The sequence below is a fragment of the Theropithecus gelada genome, chromosome 5 (assembly GCF_003255815.1).
Source record: "Theropithecus gelada isolate Dixy chromosome 5, Tgel_1.0, whole genome shotgun sequence".
Classification (NCBI taxonomy): Eukaryota; Metazoa; Chordata; class Mammalia; order Primates; family Cercopithecidae; genus Theropithecus; species Theropithecus gelada.
In genome coordinates this window covers 45,739,423-45,766,210 of record NC_037672.1, presented here as the reverse complement: position 1 = coordinate 45,766,210, position 26,788 = coordinate 45,739,423, and positions in this window count along the sequence as shown.

The following is a 26,788-nucleotide window of genomic DNA, read 5'->3' as shown; positions in this document are numbered from 1 at the left end:
TTTGATAAACTGAATTGCTCACAAGAGGCCAGTCTTTGACACCACACAAAATGATTCCCTGCTGTCTTCCTTAGATGTCTGAGTTGATAGGATTTTCAAAGCCATTCTACAAAATTCCATAAAGACTGCCTCTTCATTCAATGTGATATGGATATATGGTGTGTAAGAAAGGACTGGTGATCTTTAAAGCTGAGAGACATCGTTTCAGATCAAATTGTGAGGTGCTATGCATTCTAGTTAAAGGTTTAGAGTAAACAGAAATTAGTATATTTGTAAGCAAAACAGATTTTTTAATTAATTAAATGCGGATATTGTCAAACAGGAAAGATGTGAACATGTGGAAAGCAAATGAGGAGGCAGCTATAGTGTCCTTAGTGACATTTTTGATAGGTTTCTTTTCCTTGACATTAGAAGGGACAGTGACCCTCCAAAGCCAACTTATATAATTGACTTCATTATAGTCATATTAAGTTAATTCCCAGAAGGAAAACAGTATCTAATAAGTCCTTTCTAAGTTGTTCTAAACAAACATAAAAACATATAAACAAGTAACCAATGTGCAGTGGTCTTTCGATATGAGAAGAGTAATGAAAAAGCAATCAGAATTCCAGAAGCTGAAGGAGAAAGCAATCACCAAATAAACATGTGTCTAAGAACTTATATTGAAAGTTTTTTGTAAAAGACACAAGTTTTGTAGACCATGGTGCTAAGCATCAGCTGCTAAAGTTTTAGGTGATCAGTTTGATTCTTGCTGAGAGATCCCCGAGTCGAGCCATCAAAGTAACCTATGTCTTTCTTCAGAAAAAAACACATTGCTCACAACGTCTTTCTGAATCTTGATGTTCTACTCCAGGAAACTAGAATAAGAAAGGATATTCTTAATTTCTTTTTTAAGAAAAATTATAAAATGATGATAGAAGTAGGTACACAGGTATAAAAATTACAACAGCAGCAACAATAGCAATGATTGAATTTAAGATTTTCAATACACCCACTTCTCCAACCTGATTTTGTGCTTCTTTTTACCTCACTTACTCTTCTCTATCTTGGTCTTCTCTCAGTTCCGGAAATATGCAAAGATATATTTTAACTTAGAGCTTTGCACAGGCTGTTCACTCTGTCCAGAATTGCTCTTTTTCTGACCCTTTGCTTAGTTGCCGCATTTCCTCATCGAAACATTAGCTCACCTCCTTAACATTATCTCACCTCCTTCCCTCTATTTCCCTACCTCTTTTTAAAAAATTATACTTGATTGATTTTTTCCTGTATCACAGAACATTGATGTTGTCTTTTCTCAATAGTAGTATCTATTCTTCTCAGCACTGAGCACTCAGGGACTAACTAGCACAGTGTCTAGCGGATTGTGGCTTAATGGTGATACTGGTTGAATGAGTGAATAAATAAAAAGTGTTGACTATTTTTCTTGCTTAACTTGCTGAAAGTATAGTTTCTAAAATATGAAACCATTTAGCATGTAGTACTGAAACAAATGTATTTAGTATAAAGTGATAAAATTTCTTGTATAACAAAATCATAATTCTATTGAATAATTACTAGAATACTGTCATTATGATAATGGCAAAGTCTATATGCAGCAGTCAGTATCTTTTTGAGGCAACTAATAACACAACAGATCTTTTTTTCTTTAAACAATGTCAATTTGTAAGATTTATTTCTAAATAGAAAGTCAGTATTCTCTTACTGATACCTACAAAGCAGCCTGTTTACGGTTTACATTAGCACAGTTTACTTCAAATATATGGAAGCAAATTATTTTACTTTCTTGACAGAATAAGCATGTAGGCAGTTCAGGAAAATAATATTCTGAAAATTTTCTATCAAAATGAATTTGGTATGCCCACTTTCTATAGATCAACTGATTATCACGCAAATTAAATAAATATTTCTTATAACAATAAATAAAGCCAGATTCAGAGAAAATATAACTGGTTGATAAATATTATTAAAGATATCAAAATGAGTATATGTATTTATAATTTATCTTCAATGTTCATGCCTAAAATTTAATAAATTTTATACCTAAAAATTAATAAATATATACATCAATAATTTTAAAGCTATTAGAAACTGAAATTAAATAAAATATATTGCATGTAATGCCTGTGCTGTAGACAATGGTTTAGGTGTCCTATTAGCTTTTAGTCATTGTACACTATGGTTTTTAAGGTTATTAAAAATAAGATAAATTTTGTGAGTTGGGAAGCACTAAAATACAATTTTAATGTCTAATTCACAGTGAAATATTTCATTAACCTAAAATAGAGACAATATTGGAAAACACATTATTTAATTATGCTATAGTCTGTACTGGATAAGTGTCTACTATAAATAAAGATAATGAATTCCTAAAATATAGAATTAGTAGGTTATGCATTTAACAAGCATAAAATGACTCATAAAGTAATAAGAAAATTTATACATCGTTTTCCCCCAAATATCTACCTATAATGCATATCCCAGAAAGCCTTAGTCTGAGAAACTAACTACTTTTCTAAGAATGAATAGGCTAAACACTTAACATTTACATCTTAAGGAAAGGCTTTATAAAATGAAAATAGCACCATTAAAATCTACAGTGAAGTTCTAAGCTGAAAATCAGGGTAGATCAAAATTAAAGCAACAACAAAAATAAAACACAAAGCAAAACAAATATATAGTGATAAATGTATAAAATAAATAATCAAGTTATAAAAGTATTCTAAGATTTATTAGGGAGACCTTCTTAGAGTTATATCATCTAACATTCCATAAAAATCTTTACATTAGGATGATGAAATCATCTGGGGAATTTGATGTTCTAAGAAATTACTACATAACCAGAAATGTGTGAGTAATATCCTCTTATATCTCTTTCTCTTTAAAGGTGTTGATGCATGTTAACTGCATGACTTAAAGAGGGAAATTCTGCACCACAATGTCTATGGAAAAGTGGTAAGTCCTCTGGCACATTTAACAACATGCTTTGTTTTGAAGATAATGAGGACATTACAAGCTGTTTGTGCCTTTTGTCTAGAAATTCCCACCAGAGGCTCTTTTCAAACACCACGGTTTTCAGTGCCTGATTCCTGTTGAGTCCAAGTCTGGTTTTGCTGCAGCATCAGCTGGTACTCATGCTTGTTGAGGCCTGTGTGCCATTCGTGGGAACATACTCATCTTTGTGAGACATTCACTCACTTTAGATGCTCTTCCAGGGGGGCAAAGTTTTAATCAGCTTTTCAACCTAGGATTCTTCTGTTTGAAAATGTGAGTGCAGCTACATATATTAACTTGCCCTGCCCCAACCTGAACAGGACTGAAACGAAAGTAGTAACTGGCATACTGTAATGACATGAAAGACCATATTAAATGAATACCATGAGATATTATTGAGCCCTTTGAATTTTTCAGAAGGACAGTAATGTTCTATCAAGAAAATTTTATAGTTGAGTATTTTGATTGAAGTGACAAAGTTTAGTCTTAAATAATGAACCATAATGGGCAACTGGCTGGAACAAGGAATTCCTTTTTCTGAAACATGTGATTGCTCTGCAATAAGAACAAGATTATATATCATGAGGAAAACATTTCAGTGACACTGCCTGACCTACCGTAAATTTGTCCAGCAGGCTTTATGACTTGATAAGCACAGATAAGAGCCAAGAGAACTCTGAGGAACTACTAAAGAACATAGAAGAAAATTACCTGAATTCTGAGCATAAACTCTTTGAGAAAAATCAGAAATAATCGTATGGTTACAAAAATAGCAGTGATTTGGTATAGCAAATAGAACCACATAGAATATGGTTAACTATGTGTTAAATAGGGTTTTTAAAGGAGAGAAAAAATAAATAAGAAAGCATTTTTTCTTTCTATGTATGTGTGCATATATAAAATGAAAGCATGTAAGAATTATTTGAGCATCTAGGAGGCTGAAATCATTACAACTTGGAATTAGGGATATGAGATCATTTTTGCCAATATCATGTGAAATTTCTTAGTGTTAGAAAATTTTATACAAATAAAAAGAAGAGCAAATAGTATAATGAACTTCCTTGTACCCGTCATCTAGCTTCCAAAGTTATCAACCTTGGCCAACCTTGTTTCATCCATATACTTTCCCATACAGCCCCACCTGTGTGTGTGTGTGTGTGTGTACACACACACACACGTATGTATTTATATGTATATATGTATATACATATATATGACTTTTTTACAGGATAATACAACTCCAAAGACTATAATTGGTGCTTTCTTCAAGCACATAGGACAAGTTAAATGTAAAAAAAATCCAAGAACACACACACACACACACACACACTACACACATGCACCGCTTGTAATGCACTCAATAATATGAGAAAATAATTTGGTATTGTGAAAACATCAAATTATAAAACATACCTTTTAAATGACTTCTAGATAAATAATAATAAATAGATAATTATGCTTTAAAATGACTTAATGTTGTATCTTCTGCTTTTTGAAGTTCGTGAACATTCTACTCAAATTTGAAGCCTGAAATTTAGATGGCCCTTACTCTTTCAGGTTTTCTGAGGAATTCTTCCTGGGATTATTCTGTGTGTTTTAAGTCAAAAGATAAGAAATGACCTAATTTGAATCATAACGTTAACCCTCAAATTGCACAAAACATTTCCAATAGTTCTAGTATTTCATACATCAGACAAACGATCACAGGGAAATTCTAAATGTCAGGAAGATAGCTAATACAAAAACACTGTTGACTGATTAAACAAAATTATAAATACACTATGCTACTTCAAAATCATTATTCCTTGTGATCTACACATCTAATGAAACATGTATTTGCTGAACATGGTAGATGGGTCAGCAAAAGAAAAAAGAAACATAACAAACTACATATGTGAAGTCATTAGCCAGTCACTTCGGTTTAGTTTACTAACATGAGAATTGTTTCTGGCCAGGAAAAAAAAAAATCAGAGCCCATGGTTTACTCAAGATATTACTTGGTTCTCTGTGAGAAGCTCCAGAAGTTTTTACAGAAACCATTCTCGGTCTAATTTCCCTTGAGGTTTTTATACTAGCCAAGGATATGAAAGAAAGAGAGAAAATATTGGCCTAAACTCTACAGTGGTATCTAACTTGCTTTACTTATGTTGCTAAGTTGATTAAAATTTATTTCCAGAACCAAAAACCCTCACTGTGATAGATTTTTTTAGCAACATAAATGAAAGACACATTTATGTAATCTTACAAGTTGACAGGTAAATCCTGCAGTATTACACTCACTGCTGTATTATAAAACATTATAACCACCTTGTTATTTTATAAGGAAACTTACAAAATACAGTAATTCCTTATTTCATAATTAATACCAAAAATTACAATTGTATTGGCTTTAATGACTTAAAGCTATAAAATTCATATTGAGAATGGTTTCACACCCAAAATATTACTTATTTCCTGTAGTAATCATAAGACCAAAAGAGGTTTTGGAAGGAAAAACTGCCTCCAATGAAGGTTAGCCATGGAGAACATACATTTGGATTAGGTTTCACGTACAGATTGTCATTTTGCTTTATCTTTTTGAAATTAGAAGAAAAGCATCTCTGAAATCCCTGGGAAAGTGTACCCTTTACTAGAGATGGCATCATCTGTAATCTTGTGCTTTTGGAGACAAAAATTTTTTGGTTTAATCTCAACAGAATGCTACGGAGTAATTAGTGCAACAGAAGAAAGGAAAAAATAAGGAGGAGATGAGGGTGCAATAGCAGGAAGAGAAATAAATGGATGAATATAAAGAAGGTTATAATGAAAGCAACTGGGAGAGGAAATTTCAGGCTTTGGCTTTAACTACCCATGTGACTTTGGATGTGTTATTTATTCTATCAGCACCATAATAGTTTAATAGTTTTGCTCTCTCTGATACTGAAACCATTCTGATGGGCTCCCCGGCAATGGTCTGGTTTGCTGTTCAAGTCTTCAGTTTCCAAAAACAGAATCAAATAGCTTTCTTCTAATAGTATTGTCATCAAATGAGACCATTTGGTAAGGCACCTGTACACAGTGGATGCCAAATAAATACTAACTCTGATTATTATATACATTTTCCAACCATCAAATAATTTTTTAAAAGTTTCAGAAAATAACTTTAAAATTAACTAATGAACCATAGATAAATTAGTCTCATTAATTTATAAATATAATTCATGATTATGGTTTTTGTGTTTATGAAACAGAGAAATTTCAAGATTTTGAACATTTAATTGTGAATACAGTTTCATGTTACAATTATATTGTGACACTTCAAAATTTTTGATATCAGATTATTTAGGTATTTACTCTTCACTTTATCAGAATTTGTATGTCCTCCTAGGACAGAATTCCTTAAGTAAAGAATTTTCTTCCATGAACATGAATTCTTAAACTATTGGTGTATTACTAAGGAGTGACATAAAATACATCCTTTCTCATAAGTTGATGCTAATCTCCAAGTATCACAATCCATATATATATAGTTTTCTAACCATTACTATTTTAACCTTACACAATCCTGAAATAAAGATGAGAGAAATGTTCTCTTCCCCATATAGCCCACATTCAGATAACACAATTGGAGTGTTCAGTTGCTATGGTGAGCATCATTCTAGAAGTACTTTTATAAGAAGTTTGATATGATATCACATAGCATCTCATCAGATTTATGAAAATTTCTCAAAATGAGAAAGTACATTGCTGATCAGGAAATAAGAAAAATGTCTATAGTGAACTTATATATTTGGCTTTTTGCACAGCGACTATCTGGATTTACTGCAGCTTCAAGTTCTTTACAGGGTGGGAAGAGTGGTTGAAAGAATGGTTCTGCTGTTTGTTTTATATCCTTGCGTATTTTGTTTTCTTATTTTGTTACAGTGCTTCAGATGGTTATTTCAGCAAACATCACAGGCGATGGAAAGGAACATTCGTTCGAGCCAGCTTTATTTTAATAGTTTTGCTCTCTCTGATGCTGAAACCATTCTGATGGACTCCCCGGCAGTTGTCTGGTTTGCTGTTCAAGTCTTCAGCCCCATAGGGCTCTCTACTGACAGTAGCTGTATGGTTCATTTTGGTTGCTTCGGCCTGGCAGCATTGCTAAATGGAGGGAAGGAAGAAAGCTTACATAGTCTCAAGTTTCCTGCTTAGTCTGCTGTATTAGTTTGTTCTCATACTGCTATAAAGAAATACTTCAGACTGGATAATTTATAAAGGAAAGAGTTTTAATTGATTCACAGTTCCACATGGCCAAGGAGGCCTCAGGAAACTTACAATCATGGTGGAAGGTGAAGCAGGCACATCTTCCATGGTGGCAGGCAAGGAAAAGAGAAGTGTGAGAGTACAGGGAAAACGTTTATCCAAGAGAAATGTGGGGTTGGAGCCCTCACACAGAGTCCTCACTGGGATATTGCCTAGTGAAGTAGTGAGAAGAGGGTCACAGCCCTCCAAAACCCAAAATGGCAGATCCACCAACAGCTTGCACTGTGTGCCTAGTAAAGACATAGGCAGTAAATGCCAGCCCATGAAGGAGCCACCCAAGGCCATGGGAGCCCACCCCTTGCATCAGCATGCCCAGATGCTAGACATGGAAGTGAAGGAGATAATTTTTGAAACTTAAGATTTGATAACTGGCTCCCTGGATTTTGGACTTGCATGGGGCCTATCCCCTTTGTTTTGGCAAATTTCTCTTATTTGGAAAGGGTGTATTTACCCAGTGTCTGTACCCCCATTGCATCTTGGAAGGAACTAACTTGTTTATTACTTTACAGGCTCACAGGCAGAAGGGACTTGCCTTGTCTCAGATGAGACTTTGGACTATGAATTTTTTGGGTTAATGCTGGAATGAGTCAAGACATCGGGAGACTGTTAGGAAGGCATGATTGTGTTTTGAAATGTGAGGACATGAGAGACCAGGGGAGGGAGGGGCCAGGGGCAGAATGATATGGTTTGGCTCTGTGCCCCACCCCAATCTCATCTTGAATTGTAATCCCCACCTGTTGAGGGAGGGACCTGTAATCCCCACTGTGGAGGGAGGGAGGTGATTAAATCATGGGGGCAGTCTCCCCCATGCTGTTCTTGTGATAGTGAATGAGTTATTATGGGCTCTGATTTTTTTTTTTTTTAATTGGAGTCTTGCTCTGTCACCCAGGCTGGAGTACAATGGCATGATCTCAGCTCACTGCAATCTCCGCTGCCCGGGTTCAAGTGGTTTTTCTGCCTCAGCCTCTTGAGTAGCTGGGACTACAGGTATGTGTGGCCAATTTTTGTATTTTTAGTAGAGACAAGGTTTCACCATGTTGGCCAGGCTAGTCTCGATCTCCTGACCTCGTGATCCACCCGCCTCAGCCTCCCAAAGTGCTGGGATTACAGGAGTGAGTCACCGTGCCCAACCCAGTCTCAGGTATTTCTTTATAGTAATGTGAGAACAGACTAATACACCACCATGTATCGCAACATCTATTTAGAACAAAAGATGCACTCAAGATGTGAAAAGTATGTGTGAGACGGGAGCAGGGGGTGACTATGTGTGTGTGTCGGGGGGGAAACTTTGGGGGTAGTCACTAAATTACCTCCTAAAAGCCAACGCTTTTTCATCGCAAGCTGGAAGATACACCATGATATGTTTTTAGGAAGTTCATCTTGAGGCATATTTTGCTTTGAAGATCATCAAAGAACTCTCCTGGGAATAGCAAAGCAGATTATCTGAGGATTTCTAAAGGTTATACAGTAAAATTTGGGAAAGTGTCCTAATTGTTGCCCTAATGACTCACCATATTCAGCCTCTCCCTTCCTTTCTCATGCTGCTAATGCTTATTTTATGTAAAAACCTCAACTGGAACTAACTAGGACATCTTTAGGGTAATGTCAGTTTCTAGGCAATAGTAATTTTCAATTAAAATTGCACAGTGTACCAGTGAATTGAAAATCAGATAGAAGGATGCTATATTATGGACATTTTGGTTTCTCTAATCAGCCCTACATCCCACACGTTTCTCCAAATTGGCAACAAGTTTTTGGTTGTTTTCAGTTTTATGCCACAGTGCTTATCTGGTCTCCATTCCTCTCTGTGGAGAGGGAAAAAAATTCTCCCATAGACTTAGGCTCAGCTCTCCTCAGGCTGTAGTAAGGCCTGCATAGCTCAAGATAAGAGAAGAAAGTACTTCAAACAGCTAGGAATTAATCAGCCAGCCTGGCTTCAAGCTCGGTGTTATAACTGAGCAATTCAGTTTCGGAAGCTCACTTACATTAACTGAAATTAAATGAGACAGGCTCGTTTAATTTTTGTATATAAAAGGCTCCTGAAGCACAGTTTAAACCAGTTACTTTGTGATGTCATGGAGCAGAGGGCTAATTGAGCTCATTGGAAAGGGAAGGGCCCCTGGGTTTGTATCAAAGAGCCATTGGGCTGGCCTTTGAAACAATTTCCTTATGTCTTATTCATACCTATACAGCATTACATTTTGTATCGTCCATTATTATTTAACCAGAATGTTCAATCCCTCCTCTTATGTCAGTATTATTTGTAATAGAAGAAGTTCCTTAGGGAATACATATGATAGTTTAATTGTTCTGTGAACCAATGTCTCTTAAGGCCTTTCTCATTGTATCTCAGAACATTTCTACACGCGAGCAATAGGATTAGTTATCATTAGTTAGTTTAAAGTATTCTAGAAAACAGACTTTTGTTATACAGATGGATTTTAATAAAGGGCTCAAATACATAATAAACACAATCAACCAACATGTATCTCTGACTGTTTCAAGTTTTCCAATCAGATATTTTATTTCACTAATAACAATATTTTGTGTATTTAGGTGTTTTATATATTTATGTTAGAATTAATTTTTTTAATAACTTCTATTGAAAAAAACATTAAATCTCAAGGTTATATTTACACAAAATTGACTACTAATTATCTCCCAAAGTTTGAAAACTATGTACTGAACCAGTTTTGTAACAAAGGTTATCTATTTCCTAATTAAATGATTAGCCAATCAGAGCAATCAATGTATGCTAATGATAGGGCTAAGAAAAAAATCTCAAAAGAATTTAAACCTATAGCTCTAAACTCAGAATCATCTGTTGTAATGATTAAACCACTTGCTGTCTATATATCAGATACTAGCCCATTAATTTGGTCAAAGATATCGAAAGCTTTTTGTTCTACAGGCTGTTAGTAAAGCAAATAAAACATTTATCCGTGTTATTGATAAGTTCTTAATAGATTCATTCATTAAACACTGTAACCATTCACTAAGTTGTAGCTATGCAGACACAAACATTTAGGAGCATTTGAATGATTTGGGTGTTAATTAAAAGTTGGTCCTTCATGAAGGTTAAAGTTGTTCAATACATTCAAAATATATTTTGTGGCTGGCTAACCCAATAATTACACTTTAATTGTGACTTCCTCAGTCATTTTTATAAAAATAAAATAGGATTGATGAAAAGCAAATTGAAAATTCGTAACTCTTCACAAGGTGGTAGATTTTTTTTCTTAAATATTGATTTATGTGGAGAAATATTTCTATAGATGATCAATACATAAGGATTTAAATACAAAGAAGAACTGTTATTCAGTAACTCATAATGTTCTGCATTAATTGAGAGGAAATTGATAGATGATGTTTACCATTCCACATGTACACATTTTGTCAAGATATTGACATGAAATGGTCTGAGTACTACTGTTTGTAATATAAAAATGTAGATATAGTCCAAGCATTTATCAACAAAAGAAAGAATAATAGTCATGTATTTATACAGTGGAATATTATATGACAGCAAAAAATGAATAAACCAAACAATCACACATATTGAAAGACTATCAAAAATTTATTTTGAAAGGTAAAAGCAAGCTCTACTTGATAACAGTATAATCCCTTATCTGTAAATGTAAAAACCAGCCAAAATTCAGGAATACATATAAAAATATATGTAGTATATATACATATATATATACGTGTATATACGTGCACGTGCACACACACACACATACATATACATATATATATATATTTTTTTTTTTTTTTTGAGACACAGTCTTGCTCTGCCACCCAGTCTGGAGTGCAGTGGCGTGATCTCGGCTCACTACAAGCTCCGCCTCCCAGGTTCAGGCCATTCTCCTGCCTCAGCCTCCCAAGTAGCTGGGACTACAGGTGCCCGCCACCACGCCTGGCTAATTTTTTGTATCTTTAGTTGAGACAGGGTTTCACCATGTTAGCCAGGATGGTCTCGCTCTCCTGACCTCGTGATCCGCCCGCCTTGGCCTCCCAAAGTGCTGGGATTACTGGAGTGAGGGCATATATTTTTATAGAAATTCATACAAATAGGTTAAACTAAGTAGAAAGGCAAAATAATAGAAATATATCTAAAGCACTATGTGGCAGACGCTTTCAGCAAAATACAATTTTGTTGAATATATTCTTAACCAATATTATAATTCCCATTCAAATATAGGAAATGACATACAGAGAGATTAAGCAACAGCCTCTAAGTCACACAATTATAAAGTAGGAGATCCAGGACTTAAATCTAGCAGCCTAGCTCACAAGTTTCTGAGCCTAGCTCAGTGAGCCTGGCTCAGTGAGTTTGTGCTCATTCACTGTCCTCTATAGCCTAGAGGGGATAATCAACAAAATTCACCATAGGGTTTACTGCTTGGAAGAGTTGGGGAAGCAGTGGGATAAAGCGTTTGGGAAGGGACTTAGAGAAAGATATTTAAAGATATTTTTTCTTTTAGACAGTATATATATATATATATGTTCATTTTATTATTTCTCTTTAAAACACACTTATATGCTATATACAGGGTTTATCGAATTTTTATATTTTTATTTAGATTTATATATTTCACAATTACAAGAGAATATCTGAGAATCTTGCTACTCTCAGCAGAATTAATCAAATCGCTGTGGTAACAGAAGTCTACTTTTCTTTTTTTTTTTTTTTTTTTTTTTTTTTTTTGAGACGGAGTCTTGCTCTGTCGCCCAGGCTGGGGTGCAGTGGCCGGATCTCAGCTCACTGCAAGCTCCACCTCCCGGGTTTACGCCATTCTCCTGCCTCAGCCTCCCGAGTAGCTGGGACTACAGGCGCCCACCACCTCGCCTGGCTAGTTTTTTGTATTTTTTAGTAGAGACGGGGTTTCACCGTGTTAGCCAGGATGGTCTCGATCTCCTGACCTCGTGATCCACCCGTCTCGGCCTCCCAAAGTGCTGGGATTACAGGCTTGAGCCACCGCGCCCGGCCTACTTTTCTTTAATGAAGTAAAAAAAAGTGTTTAAAAATTAACACATTTGGTAATGAATTGTCCTGTTATTTTGGTTTATAGTCCATTTTTTCACCCTGAGAGTGGTTAGAATGAAAAGTGCTGATAAGTGATTGAATGTATACCAACATTGAAGAGAAGAAATAAAAGCACATATAATGACATAATGCTTTGTCTTTGAAAACTGAGATCAGTACTTTACATATTTTTTATTTCAAGATATTAAAATTTGCAAGGTAGTAGTAAAAAATGTTATTAGCAGCAAATGTTAATTGAGCACTTTATATGTCAAAGGCATTGTACTAGGTGCTAGCATATATAGTATTTTATTTAATGTTCACATCAAACTGAGAGAGGCGTTTTATTATGATACCCATTTTTCAAATAAGAACAGGAGGCTAAGATAGGTTACATAACACACTAATTTTCACCCAACTAGCAAGTTGCAGAGCTACAGTTAGGGTGCAATTCTTTATGACTCCAAAGGTAGTGCTCTTAATCATTAACTCCATTTGAATTTTTGGTTTATTTTTCAGTCTTTTTCATGTGAATTTTCAAATATATAACAGAGTTGAAAGAATTTTACAATAAACATCTGTTGCCATAAGTCGGCTTGGGTTGCCATAACGAATAATACAGACTGAGCGGATTACACAACAAAAATTTATTTTCACAATTCTGGGGGCTGATAAAAATGTTTTATTAGATGTTTATGCAACTCCATTCCTTTATTTATCCATCCAGCGATCTTACATTTGATGCATTTAAAGGAGGGCCATGAACATTCCCATAGAAAGTTCTCCATTATAGAGAGCCACAAGTTTTCCCATAATACCTTACCATATGCAATATTAATTGGAGCTCAAAATGTGATGCCTTTTATGTAAAATTTATGTTTAACAAAATGCACAAATCTTAAATGTGCAATTCAGTGAATTTTGGCAAGTGCCCGTTCTTTAGTAAACTGAACCTCAATCAAGATATAGAACGTCATTATCATCTCAGAAATTTCTCTCATCCTTTTTTCAAATTAACTCCTACTTCTGCCTTCTGGCAACCATTGTTCTAGTGCTTTTCTGCCATCAATTAGAGTCACCTGATCTAGAACTTCACGTAAGTGAGCAATACAAAATATACTGTTTTTTTTTGTAAAGCTCATTTCACTGAGCATAATGTTTTTGAGATTTATCCAGTTATTGGGTTTGTCAGTAGCTTAACTCTTTAAATGTGGAATGGTATCCTATTGTATGAATATATTATAGATTATTTACCAATTGTCCTATTGACAGGAAGCTGGGCCACTTCTAGTTTGTGAGTATTATGAAAAAAGCTGTTTTAAAGTTACAAAAGTTTTCTGTGGGCATGTATTTTCTTTTCTTTTAGGTAACAATGTAACGTCAGGTTGCTGGGTCTTAAGTATATATTTAGTTTTGAAAAATAACGCCAGATTTTTTTCAAAGTGCATATACTATTTTGTACTCCCAGCAAACACTGTGTGATACCACCTCCACATCCTCACATCTAGTTGTTGTTATCAGTCTTTAAAAATTTTAGCCATTCTAATGAATGCGTAGTAATATCTCATTGTTGGTTTAATTCAAATTTCCCTGATGATAATTATGTTGAGCACTTTCTTATGTGCTTATAGTCCATTTGTATAAGGCATAACTTGTTTTATTGTGCTACACAGATATTGTGTGTTTTACAAATTGAAGGTTTGTGGCAACCCTGCGTTGAGCAAGTCTATCAGCATTATTTTTTTTCACAGCGTGCGCCCTGTTTGTGTCTCTGTGTTAGTTTTTGCTATTTCTTACAATATTTCAAACTTTCCCACTATTGTTAAATATGTTATGGTGATATGTGATCAGTAACTTTGATGTTACTATTGTAATTAATTGTTTTGGGGCACCACAATCTGTGCCCATGTGAGATGGCAAACAATCCATAAGTTCTAACTGTATCACCAAATGGCCATTCCCCCATCTCTCCTCTCCCTCTCTCTTTGGGCCTATTACCTAAGACAAAACAATACTCATATTAGAATAGCTGATAACCCTACAATGCCTCTATGTGTTCAAGTGAAAAAAAGTGTGGTACATTTTGTATTTTAAATCAAAAGCTAGCAATGATTAAGCTTACTGAGAAAAGATGTCCAAAGCCAGGATAGACTGACAGCTAGGCCTCTTGGGCCAGTTAACCAAGTTGTGAAAGGAAAAGTTCTTGAAGGACTTTAGAAGTACCCCTCCAGTGAACATATGAATGAGAAGAAAGTGAAACAGCCTTATTGATGATATGGAGAAAGTTTTAGTGGTATGAATAGATCAAATTAACCACAACATTCCCTTAAACCAACATCTAATTCAGAGCAAGGCCCTAACTATCTTTAATTCTATGATGGCTGAGAAAGGTGAAAAAGCTGCAGAAGAAAAGTTAGAAGCTAGCAGGTGTTGGGCCTCAGATTTAAGGAAAGAAGCCATTTCCATAACATAAAAGTGCAAGGTGAAGCAGCAATTGCCGATATAGAAGCTGCAGCAAGTTATCCAGAAGATCTAGCTAAGATTATTGTTGAGGGTAACTACACCACACAACAGATTTTAAACGTAGCTGAAATAGCCTTCTGTTGGAAGAAGATGCTGTTTAAGACTTTTATAGTTAAAAAGAAGTCAATGCCTGCCTTTGAAGATTCAGAGGACAAGCTGACTCTCTTATTATGGGCTAAAGCAGCTGGTAACTTTAAGTTGAAGCCAGTGCTCACCTATCATTCTAAAAATCTTAAGTACCTTAGGAATTATGCTAAATCTACTCCTCCATGTGCTCTAGAAATAGAACAATAAAGTGTCAATGATCGAACATTTGTTTACAACTTGATTTACTGAAAAATGTAAGCCTCCCATTGAGAAAGCTGTTCAGAAAAAAAGATTTCTTTCAAAATATTACTGCTCATTGACAATATGCCTAGTCATCCAAGAATTCTGATGGAGATGTACAAGAAGAATAATGTTTTCATGCCTGCTCACACAGTATCAACTCTGCAGCTCATGAGTCTGCAGCTTTCAAGTCTTATTGTTAAAAAAACATATTTCATAAAAGTATAGCTGACATAGATAATGAATTTTCTGAGATCTGGGCAAAATACATTTTAAACCTTCTGAAAAGGATTCACCATTCTAGATGCCACTGAGAACATTTATGATTCATGGGAGGGGTTCAAAATATCAACATTAACAGGAATTTGGGAGAAGTTGATTCCAACCCTCGTGAAAGACTTTAAGGTGTTCAAGACTTCAGTGGAGGAAGTAACTGCAGATGGGGTGGAAATGGAAAAAGAACTAGAATTAGAGGTGGAGACTGAACGTGGGCCTGAATTACTGCAATCTCATGATAAAACTTCAATGCTTCTACAGATGAGCAAAAAAAGTGATTTCTTGAAATGGAAACTACTCCCGGTGAAGATGCTATGAATGTTGTTGAAATAACCACAAAAAATTTAGAATATTACATAAGCCTAATAAACAAAGCAGAGGCAAGATTTGAAAAGAATGACTCCAGTTTGGAAAGAAGTTTCTACCATTGGTAAATGCTTTCAAATAACACAACATACCACAGAGAGACTGCTTATGAAAAATAGTCAATTGATATGGCAAGCTTCATTATTGTCTTATTTTAAGAAATTGTCACCGTCATCCTAACCTTCAGCAACTACCACCTTGATCAGTCAGCAACCATCAACATGAGGCTGATCCTTCATCAGCAAAAAGATTATGACTTGCTAAAGTCTCAAATGATTGTTAGCATTTTTTACAACAAATCAGGTAAACACATTGGATTTTTTAGACATAATGCTATTATACACTTAGTTGACTATAGTGTAGTGTAAACATAACTTTTACATGCCCTTGAAATGAAAAAAGTTGCATGACTTCCGTTATTGTGATATTTGCTTATTGCCGTGGTCTGTAACTGAACCACAATATCTCCAAGGTATGCCTGTATCTCCTTCTATGAGATGTCTAGTAAGATGTTTGTCTCGTATTTTTAATTGTAGAAACTTTTTATTTTGAGCTATAAGAATTCATTTTATATCCTGGATATCAGTACTCTCTCATATATATGTGTTTCATATTTTTCTTTCTGTGCCTGTATCTTGCTAATTCATTTTCTTCATGCTGTCTTTTGATGAACAGAAGTTGTACATTTTGTTGAAAATTTAATTTACTAATTATTTGTGGATATTGTTTTCTGTGACTTCTCAAAATGATTTGCCTACACGAAGTCACTAAGATACTTTGTTATGTTTTTGTCTTATGGCTTTATGCTTTACCTTTTATCTGTAGGCTTACTTTCCATTCTAATGTACTTTTTGTGTATTGTTTGAAATCAAGGTTGAGGTACATTTTTTTTCCCTCAAAGGGAAAAAATTCCCATTTGTATTACTCAGGGTTCTCCAGAGAAAGAATCTAAATTATAGATAGATGACAAATAGATGATAGCTAGCTAGATAGTTAGATAGATAGATATTATGAAAAATTTGCTCATATAATAATGGGGACTAAGAAGTCCCAACAACTGTATTCAACAAGCTGAAGACAAGAGAGCTAACACTGTTCCAGTTTGAGTCAGAAGGTCTGAGAACCAAGATAAATGATGATATAAGTTCCAGTATAATTATAATGTAAGTTCCAGTTCAAAGGCAGGAAAAGACTGATGTCCAAGCTTAGCAGTCAGGCAGGCACAGTTTCTTCTTACTCAATGTCTTTGTTCTATTCAGCTATTCAGTTGTTTGGATGAGGCCCATTCACATCAAGGAGGGTAATCTGGTTTAATCAGTCTGTGATTCAAATGTTAATCTTATCCAGAAACACCATCACAGACTTATCTAGAATAATGTTTGACCAAATATCTGGGCACCCCATGGCTCTGTCAAGTCAAAACATAAAATTAACCATCACACTATTTATTCCAGCTCCATTGTTGAAAATACATTTTTTCCTATTTGAAGATTTAGCATCTTTGTTGAAAATCAAATGATTATGTATAAGTGGATCTGTATCTGGGCAAATGAAATAATTATTATTTTCATGAGTACTTTGAACTTGTGGTGCTGACTCTTGCTGCTTTCAAGAAGTTCAGTGAGGATAGGAGGTATGATGGCACAAAGCGTCAATTGTGAAGTCAGATTTACTAAATGCAGAGTATTAACCACAGAATAATTTTCACTAATAATTTAAAGCAGAGGTTGATGAAATTTTTTTTTTTTTACAAATGGCTAGATAGCAAACATTTTAGACTTTACAGGATATAAATGGTTGATATCACATTTTTTCTTTTCATTTTTAAACAACTCTTTAACTCATAGGCTGTTATTTGTTGACCCTTTCTTTAAAAAGAATGAGTAATCACAAGCCACAGGGAAAGAATGATGAAATATGAAAATACTTAATGCAGCTTTCCAGGTCTATATTTCTACATTAAAATGCTTACCAACCCAGATTTAACATGCGGGGTATCTGAATTATACATGCATGACATCAGTCACACAAAGTGTACTATTTTGATCACAAAATATCTCCATTTCATACTCTAATAATTTTACCCTCTGATAATTATATAGTGGACACAGATAAATTCCAGCAGACAAAAGTAGAATAATTCCAACCTAGATAGAATAGATATATTCCTATAAAGATATTTTAGTGCATACTACCAAGAGGTCTGGTTAGTGTGTTTGCGAGGAGATTTTTCCAGAACTTTCTGTTTTTTTGAGTAACAGATTCCTTCCCCAGATGTGTCCAAGGTAGAGGCAATGGGTTATAGACCAGCTGCTGTTCCTTCCTTTTAAGCAAGATTGAATGAAGTTTGCTGTTAGTACCAAGAAGACCTGATGTTGGTTTCACAGAATAGAAAGACAATATAGATTAAATTATGAAAGTGAGTAAAACAAAGCCTTTGAGGATGTATGAGTGGGTGGGATCCAGACACAGATCTTGAGTCATTGACTTAAGTGGGACAAGCTTTATTTTTTCTCATAGACTAGCTAATGTAAGAGAGGGGGTTAAATGTAAAGGAATACTTTGACATGGAAACATGTAAAAATGGTATATTCATGCTGGATAACCTTAATTTGAAGAGTGACAATGGATATTGAATATCTGTTACAAAAGAAAGGAGAGAAATAAACAGAGGACTTGAGAAAACTGGAAATTTCACTGTAAGAAACATGATAAACCATCAAGGAGCTAAAATACCTAGCAGTTGTGGTTATTTTATTGTGTAATAAAACAATGAATCATAATCCTCTAATGTGATTGAATGTCATTAATGTGTGAGAGATGATGAGCAGGGCAATTTATTAAAATTATTATTATTTTTGAGATGGAGTCTCACTCTGTCTCCAGGTTGGAGTGCAGTGGTGTGATCTCTGCTCACTACAATCTCTGCCTCCCAGGTTCAGGTGATTCGTCTGCCTCAGCCTCCCAAGTAGCTGGGACTACAGGTACACACCACTACACCCAGCTAGTTTTTGTATTTTTAGTAGAGACAGAGTTTCACCATTTTGGCCAGGATGGTCTCAATCTCTTGACCTCGTGATCCGTCCACCTTGGCCTCCCAAAGTGCTGGGATTACAGGCGTGAGCCACTGCGCCCTGCCTAATAAACAGTATTGTAAAATAAAACAAAATTGTATCATTCAGAAGTATTAGATTCTAAAGTCAGTCAGCATGAACATTTCATATACTGAAATGGAGAATTTCTTGGAGAATTTCCAAAGAAAGACATAGATTGAACACTTTTCATTAAATCTAATGCAGCCAGCTTTTCCTTCAGCACTGAAACAGATTGCTAGTTCTGTTTGAAATTGGCAGCTTACATTTTGGAACTATGTTGCATAAAAAATATTTATCTTTGACTAAGAGAAAGAGATTAACAGATTTACATCTCTCATCTCAGGCTTACTCCAGGGCAGAGACTTATTGGGTAGAAAAACTGATGGAACCATTCATTCCATTTACTTTATTCTCTTTCTCAAGCAAATGTATTTCACTTTAGGTAAGTTAAATAACCCGTGTAGTATGACTCTATGATTCCCACAAAAACTCTAAGACTAAAGATAATATTCTAATTTTACAGGTGAGGAAATTGAGGCTCAAATGGCTAAGTAACTTGAGGAAGGCCATATAGTTTATAAAATGGCATTGGTTTTCAGATTATTTGATGTATTAATGAAATGGCTTAGCTTAGAATCCTGACTAGATGGGGAAAAAAGAAGACAAAGTTGAACATGTGTTGGGACAACTGGAAAGGATCAGATATTAAAGTTCAATATCATTTGGTACACTTAAATTGAACCTCTACTGTGTTTTACATATTAAACTAGGCAATGGGATGTTGAAAATGACTAAGGGGTGGTGGTTGAAATATTAGAATATCATATAAATGAAGGTCAGCCTTACTGAAATGGGAGAATGAGCACTGTAGTACTTAAAATATTAGGCTTATCTATTAAGGCAATTAGAGTTGTAAATATTAATTAGATGCTGTGGAAGTGAGTCATCATTTGGTAGCAAAGGAAAGAAACCTTTTGAGGCACATTTATGTGAACTAGAATTTTAGGGAAAGGCTTATGAGGAGTATCCTGGGCAACTAGAGGCATTTTATTAAGGGCTCATAGAGAGAAGAATTTCATAAATGTGCTGTGATAATCTCACTATATTCTGTCTACATATTAGAGGTTTTGTACATATGTTCTTCCCACCAAGAGTCTCTATAGTGTATCATATTTAATACATTAAAATCCATTTCTTTGAGACAGAATGAGTTTTCTGGTTAATGAGATTTAAAAAGTTGATTGAAATAAAAAGCTGTGAAACAACTTGTCACTCACATGAAGGATTTGACAATATCTTCAAAATATTCTTTACTGGCAGTTGTATGATAAAGGGTGTGATGCTGAAATGCTTTGCAATAGTTACAAATTAAAGAAAGAATCAGAGAAGATTAGCGCTCTCTCCTCAGAATGTGTGGGATACCAAAGTACGCCATCGGTTTAGCAGTTTTCAAAAAAAGTCCTGAACTATTACATTGAGAAAGATTTAAAAAAACCTAAATGCATATGTTTAATACTGTTAATCTGTTGAATTGCTGTATTTTAAGCCAGGCTGTGCAAAATATTAGAAAATATATATTTCTAGTCACAGTTGAGTGTATTTTTAGGAGTGATTTTCAACTTGAAAGAGACTTCAAAGAAATGTAAATATCATGCTCTGCTCTCTTCCATTCCCCCTAAGGTCAGTTTCTTGGCAGTGTTCTTTCAGTCAAGATAGTTGTCTTTGCCAGTACCAGTCTACTGGGAGACAATTGTGTGTTGGGCAGCTGCCTTTTCAGTGAGAGATGTGTCTCTTCTGAAAATGTGTTTTTGGTACCTTCTCAGGTCTGAGAAACCAGTCCTCTAGTTGTCATTCCATATGCTATGCCATATGCTAATTTGACATGAAACTGCATTGCAGGCAACTTTGTTTTTCCAGTGCATCACTCCAGGAGAGTAGACAGAGCAATGGGGCCACATCAATAAAGGGATCAGTTTCACACCCATGAAAGGGACCTACTAGCTATTCATATGGTCCTCATAAGGAATAAGATGATTTGAGGATGGTTAAACAGAGTTTTAAATGAGAGTCCTGAAACAAAGCAGTGCACTCTAGTGATAGATGTAATACACACAGTCCCAGAAATTCCTTGTTAGAATTTCTGATTTCAAATGAAAGACTCCCCTGATAAAAGTGGGTGAGCTATATATAGCATTTAGATGAATGTAATTCAATAGGGACTTTATCCAAAATCTGTTTGGAAAGCTTGGGACTTCATTGTGAAGCTACTCTTTTTAGAAACGGATGAAAAATAAATAAAAATGCATTTCAGAAGTGTTCTGAGAAATTGTGCTATTGTATCTTTGTAATAGTATTTGTGATGGTGGATCCACCTTGGAGTAATAATGAATTATATTATTGAGAATCGAGAATAAGATTTTATAGCCCAGGCTATAAAAGGTGATTTGCTGCAGGGAAAGCAAAACAAGCCTTCATTTTTGTATTAGTCCGTTTTCACGTTGCTGATAATGACATACCTGAGACTGGGCAATTTATGAAGGAAAGAGGTTTCATGGAGAAGTCACAGTTCCACATGGCTGGAGAAACATCACAATCATGGGGGAAGGCAAGGAGGAGCAAGTCACATCTTACATGGGTGGCAGCAGCCAGAACAAAAATAAAAACAAACAAACAAACAAAAAGCTTGTGCAGCGCATGTCCCATTTTTAAAACCATCAGATCTCATGAAACCCATTCACTCTCAGGTGAACAGCGTGGAAGAGACCCATCCCCATAATTCAATCATCTCCTGCTGGGTCCCTCCCATAACACATGGGAATTATGGGAGCTACAGGAGGAGATTTGGGTGGGACACAGAGTCCAACCATATCAATTGTCTTACTCTCTGAGATGAGTTTGAGACAACGCAACTAATAATGATAGAAACAAGCAAACAAAAATCCACAGTTTTTCTCTTACTGTGGAAATGTGAGAGGCTGGGGCACACTTGATTTCATAGGATACTAATAGAATGGTGGAGACTGTGGTCATTTCTGTTTCACCACATCTTAATTAATGAAGTCAATTTTTATTTGTAATACCTGTCCTTGTGGACCTGGACTTAAACACATCGTACCTGATCACTGTGCCTACTGGGCATTTTGTTCCAGGAGTTTGGAATTAGGAGACTTGTGTATAGTAGACACATGAGAAGTGCAATGTGTGGTTTTTTTTTTTTGAGACGGAGTCTCGCTGTGTCGCCCAGGCTGGAGTGCAGTGGCCGGATCTCAGCTCACTGCAAGCTCCGCCTCCCCGGTTTACGCCATTCTCCTGCCTCAGCCTCCCGAGTAGCTGGGACTACAGGCGCCCACCACCTCGCCCGGCTAGTTTTTTTGTGTGTGTTTTTTTAGTAGAGATGGGGTTTCACCGTGTTAGCCAGGATGGTCTCGATCTCCTGACCTCGTGATCCGCCTGTCTCGGCCTCCCAAAGTGCTGGGATTACAGGCTTGAGCCACCGCGCCCGGCCTGCAATGTGTGTTTTAATTAAAGCAGGCGGAAGAGGATAATGACAATGATGTGTTTGTGTGATTTTCTTAAGTTGGAAAAGGAGGGAGAGTTGGACGGTTGTTGTTGTTGTTCCTGATTCTACTTCAGGGACTACTTAGCCTTATGGATACTGAAATTCAATTTTTCTGAGCTCTACCAGGGTTTATAGGCTCTGTGGATTCAATGCTGACTAAACTCTCAAGGGAATAGTGATAAATGGTAATGTCAATTTATTTACAGTAGAATATCTATCTGCCCTTCAGTGGCTTCTCCAGTTAGTCCACTGGGAATATTAGCAATCCTCACTGGGAAAATGTTTATCAGAATTACACTAGACTGTTCAATAATCTGGCCACCTAAGAAGGAGAAAGTCTCAGAGTTCTTTTAATCCATTCAAGTAAGTCAATGTCAACATCATGAATATCATAGTTGAAACCTTTTAAATAAAATGCTGGGAAACAGAGGCATTGGGACTTGGAGGCTTTCTCATTTTTCTTATTGTCATCAGTTATTCCATTTCCCATTTGATCCATTTGTCCATGAATCATTGAGTTGTCCTTTCACCCCTTCCCTCACCTGTCCTGTGGCTGGTAGCCCTGACACTGTGACATTCATTCCCCTCACCCTGGATTCCTCAGAATCTGCATCTAAGTGTCAGACCAGCTAGAGAGCTGTTGGCCTAAAGAATTCAGATGTATACATTCCTAGTAAGAACTCAAACTATTTCAGATCATCCTTAAAAATGATACTAAATTCAGAAGACAAAATTTAAGATTCTGCATGTGCAAAACACTTCTCATGTTTAGGTAATGTGAGAGTTCTCAGCAATAATACATAGTAAAATGACAATAATGAGATTTTTTTATACCCTCCATAAGAGTACATGGTTTGTGATGTAGATGTATAATGGAGGAAAAGAGACTTGATTATTCTCCACTACTCTCTATGGGACAAACTATAATATGAGAATTTGCTCATTTCTCGAGGTCCTACTCATTCATTCATTTATCCACCTAAGAATTAAGTATGTGTTTTAGTCAAAACATTAACATTAAGTAATACAAAAATTTTAAAAAATTCCATTTATGCCAAATATTACAAATATTACATATTTTGGGGAAGGAATAAAAATGATGATATGCCAGCAGTAATAATGATGACAACATCTACCATTCATTTATTGATACCCATTTTGTGTCATGTGTTGTCCTCAATCTTTTTATAAGTAATTGAAACCTCATAACACTATATTAGTAAATATTATTATCCCTATTTTACAATCAGAGAAGTTAAGTGAATTGACAAAGGTCAAACAGCTTTTAAGTGACAAAACTAGAATGTTAGTTTCTGCCTGTCTTGACTCTGAACTGTGTACTCTTATAAATCACGTTAGAGTTTTAGAGAAAATTATGATATAGTACTACGTAAAAGATATGAAAAGGATGGTCTGCAAGAAAAGAAGGAGTTGGTGAGTGGGTCTGCTCAGGGAATTTCAAACAAGAGGCAGGACAGGAATTGAAGCTTTGAAGTGCCTTGGGCCAGGAGGTAAGACAGAGCAAAGAACAGTGGGGAGAGAGTCTAGCCCTTTAACAGAATCTCAAATAGCCTGTTTTACTGAACTTTAAGGGAAAGTAAAATATAAAAACTGGAGGGCTAGGTAAAAGCTAGATTCTAGAATCCTTCCATGTTTTCATAAGAGGCTTGAACTTTGTCCTCTTAGCTGTCAGGAGCCACTGAAGAATTTTAAAGCAAGGGAGACGTACACTGTGTGTCTGAATACATGTCAAAATTTAAGATTATCCTTTACTTTCATAGCCAGAAAATATATACAGACAAAAAATAAGTTTTTCCTATTTATGGTAAAGATGGTATACTTTTATTAATTTAGATATGTATTTATGCAGTATAACATTATATAAAATAACAAACTGATTTAGAATTATTGCCTTATTTCACTTTCTCATTTCAAACTCTCTATTCAGTATCTGTGGCACTGATACCTTTCAGTTCACTTTAGATGCTTTTTGAGTTGGCCAACATACTTTCACTGAGCATGTCACTTCATTTCTATAAAAGTTGTATGAGATATAACACGTTGTGAATTCATATTTAAAGCTGTCATTGGAAATTATGTTCCAAGCTGCAAGAACCTCATTTCTGAAAATAATTTTTCCTATAGGACAGGATTGGAAATAGTACAAAATCTAACCCCCAAACTTACATACCTATATAGTATATTGTTTTTATAAGTGATCACAAACTGACTTATGTACAATGACATTGAACATTGGTAACTGTTAGCCCAAAACTTCAGGAAATATTATTAAATATGCCTTTTATTGAGTGCCTATTGTGTGCTCTACATTTAAGAGATTCCTTTATACATACATTATCATTTTATCTTAGCCATTAAAGCCATTTTATCTTAGACCTAAGTGACATCCAACATGGATTCTGTCATATAGAATGCACTCAATGCATCTTTTGTGATTGAGCAAATGATTATAACAGATGCAGCTACTACTAAGAGCCATTTCTTAAAATATTTATTTTTCATTGCATATTTTCATCTTCACTTGTCATTATGTAATATTGCAAGCTAGGAGAAAGCAGTGTATGAGAGCTTCCAACTTTTATAGTGTATGAGAGTTTCCAATTTTTACAGCAAAACTTGGTTTTGTCAAGTTTTAGAACTTGGACCATTGATGGATATGAAATGGCATTCCTTTATTGCTTTAATTCCTAAGTCCTTCATTTTAGTAATTTCAGGAATGTTTCTCTGTGTTTACTGCAATCTGGGCTTTTTTGTCTGTGACTTTCTTGTTTGTATTCTATACTCATTTGATTTAGTTGTTTCTTCTTTTATCATTTATTTTTAGTAATATTTAATATATTTTTAATTCACATTCTTTGCCTATTATGCACTTGATACATCTCATTCTACGCTGTGGCTTCTCTTTGAACTTTGTTCACCATATTTTATATCAAAGAGGCATTTTACATTTAAATGCAGCCAAATACATAGAATATTTTCTTTCATAGATCCATAAACATTTCAATTAATTCCCAATTACTAGAATCCTGTCATCCGGATAGATAAAGGAATGTAAAAAGAACCGTCAAGTGTATTATAGGTTGAATAATGAATAAATCAGATAAAGGTGAAGAAAAAGGCATAATATTCTTTAATGGGGAAATTATGGAATGATTTAAATTATGGAATGATTTGCTGAGTCTGAAGATATTATGCCAATTTAAATCAATCACCTATATAAATGCAAGGTATGATTAAACAGAAGGATTAAAAATGTCATATATTGTTCAGAGTGCACACCGTAGTTGCCCTTTTTGTTTTATATTTTGGATATTGGGGTGCTTGATATTTTAAATATCACATACTTTCCTTGATGTTCTTTGACATTTTCTGAAAACCTAGAATCCGTTTTTTTAAGCAGGACAAACTTAGATTGTGAAATGTCACTTGCTTTACTTCCTTGAAATGTATAACTTAGGATACATGGGGTATATCACTGTGGTGGTATATGTAATGATACAATGGATGCTTGCAAAACACCTGCTTCAAGAGCTTAATATTTTTTCTCGTACCTAAATAACAGTGGTGGCATTTATCACAATTCACTTCTTATACAAAAGAAAATTAAAGAACAAAGAGTTAGTACTCCCAAGAGGTAAAAGTAAATCTAATGAAGATAAGAGTGAATTGCTATTGTTGTGTCAAATAAGGATTGTTTTGCTCTCTCATCCCCCACTCTAACAGAGCATTTTACCTAGGTAGTAGCATTCATAATGTCTTTACTTGTGTTATCTTTTGATTCTCAGAGCTTTGTGAGATTCACTGCAGAATAATTATTATCACTATTTTAGAGATGGAAAAAGTGAGGCTTAAAAATTGTGCCTTGCGGACTGGGCACGGTGGCTCACACCTGTAATTCCAGCACTTTGGGAGGCTGAGGCGGGCGGATCACTTGAGGTCAGGAGTTTGAGACTATCCTGATCAACATGGAGAAACCCCATCCCTACTGAAAATACAAAAATAGCCAGGCATGGTGGCACATGCTTGTAATCCCAGCTACTCGGTTGGCTGAGGCATGAGAATCGCTTGAACCCGGGAGGCGAAGGTTGCAGTGAGCCAAGATCGTGCCATTGCACCCCAGCCTGGGCAACAAGAGAGAAACTCCATCTCAAAAAATAAATAAGTAAATAAATAAAAGTTGTAACTTGTTTGTAGTTAAGGCCCAATTAGCTTTTAGCTCAGCACATCTGGAATTAAGACCCAGGTCTCTGAAATTCTGGTCTAGGTTTGTTTTTTGTTTTGTTTTCTTTTTTGCCTTACTAGATCCCTAATTCATATGTT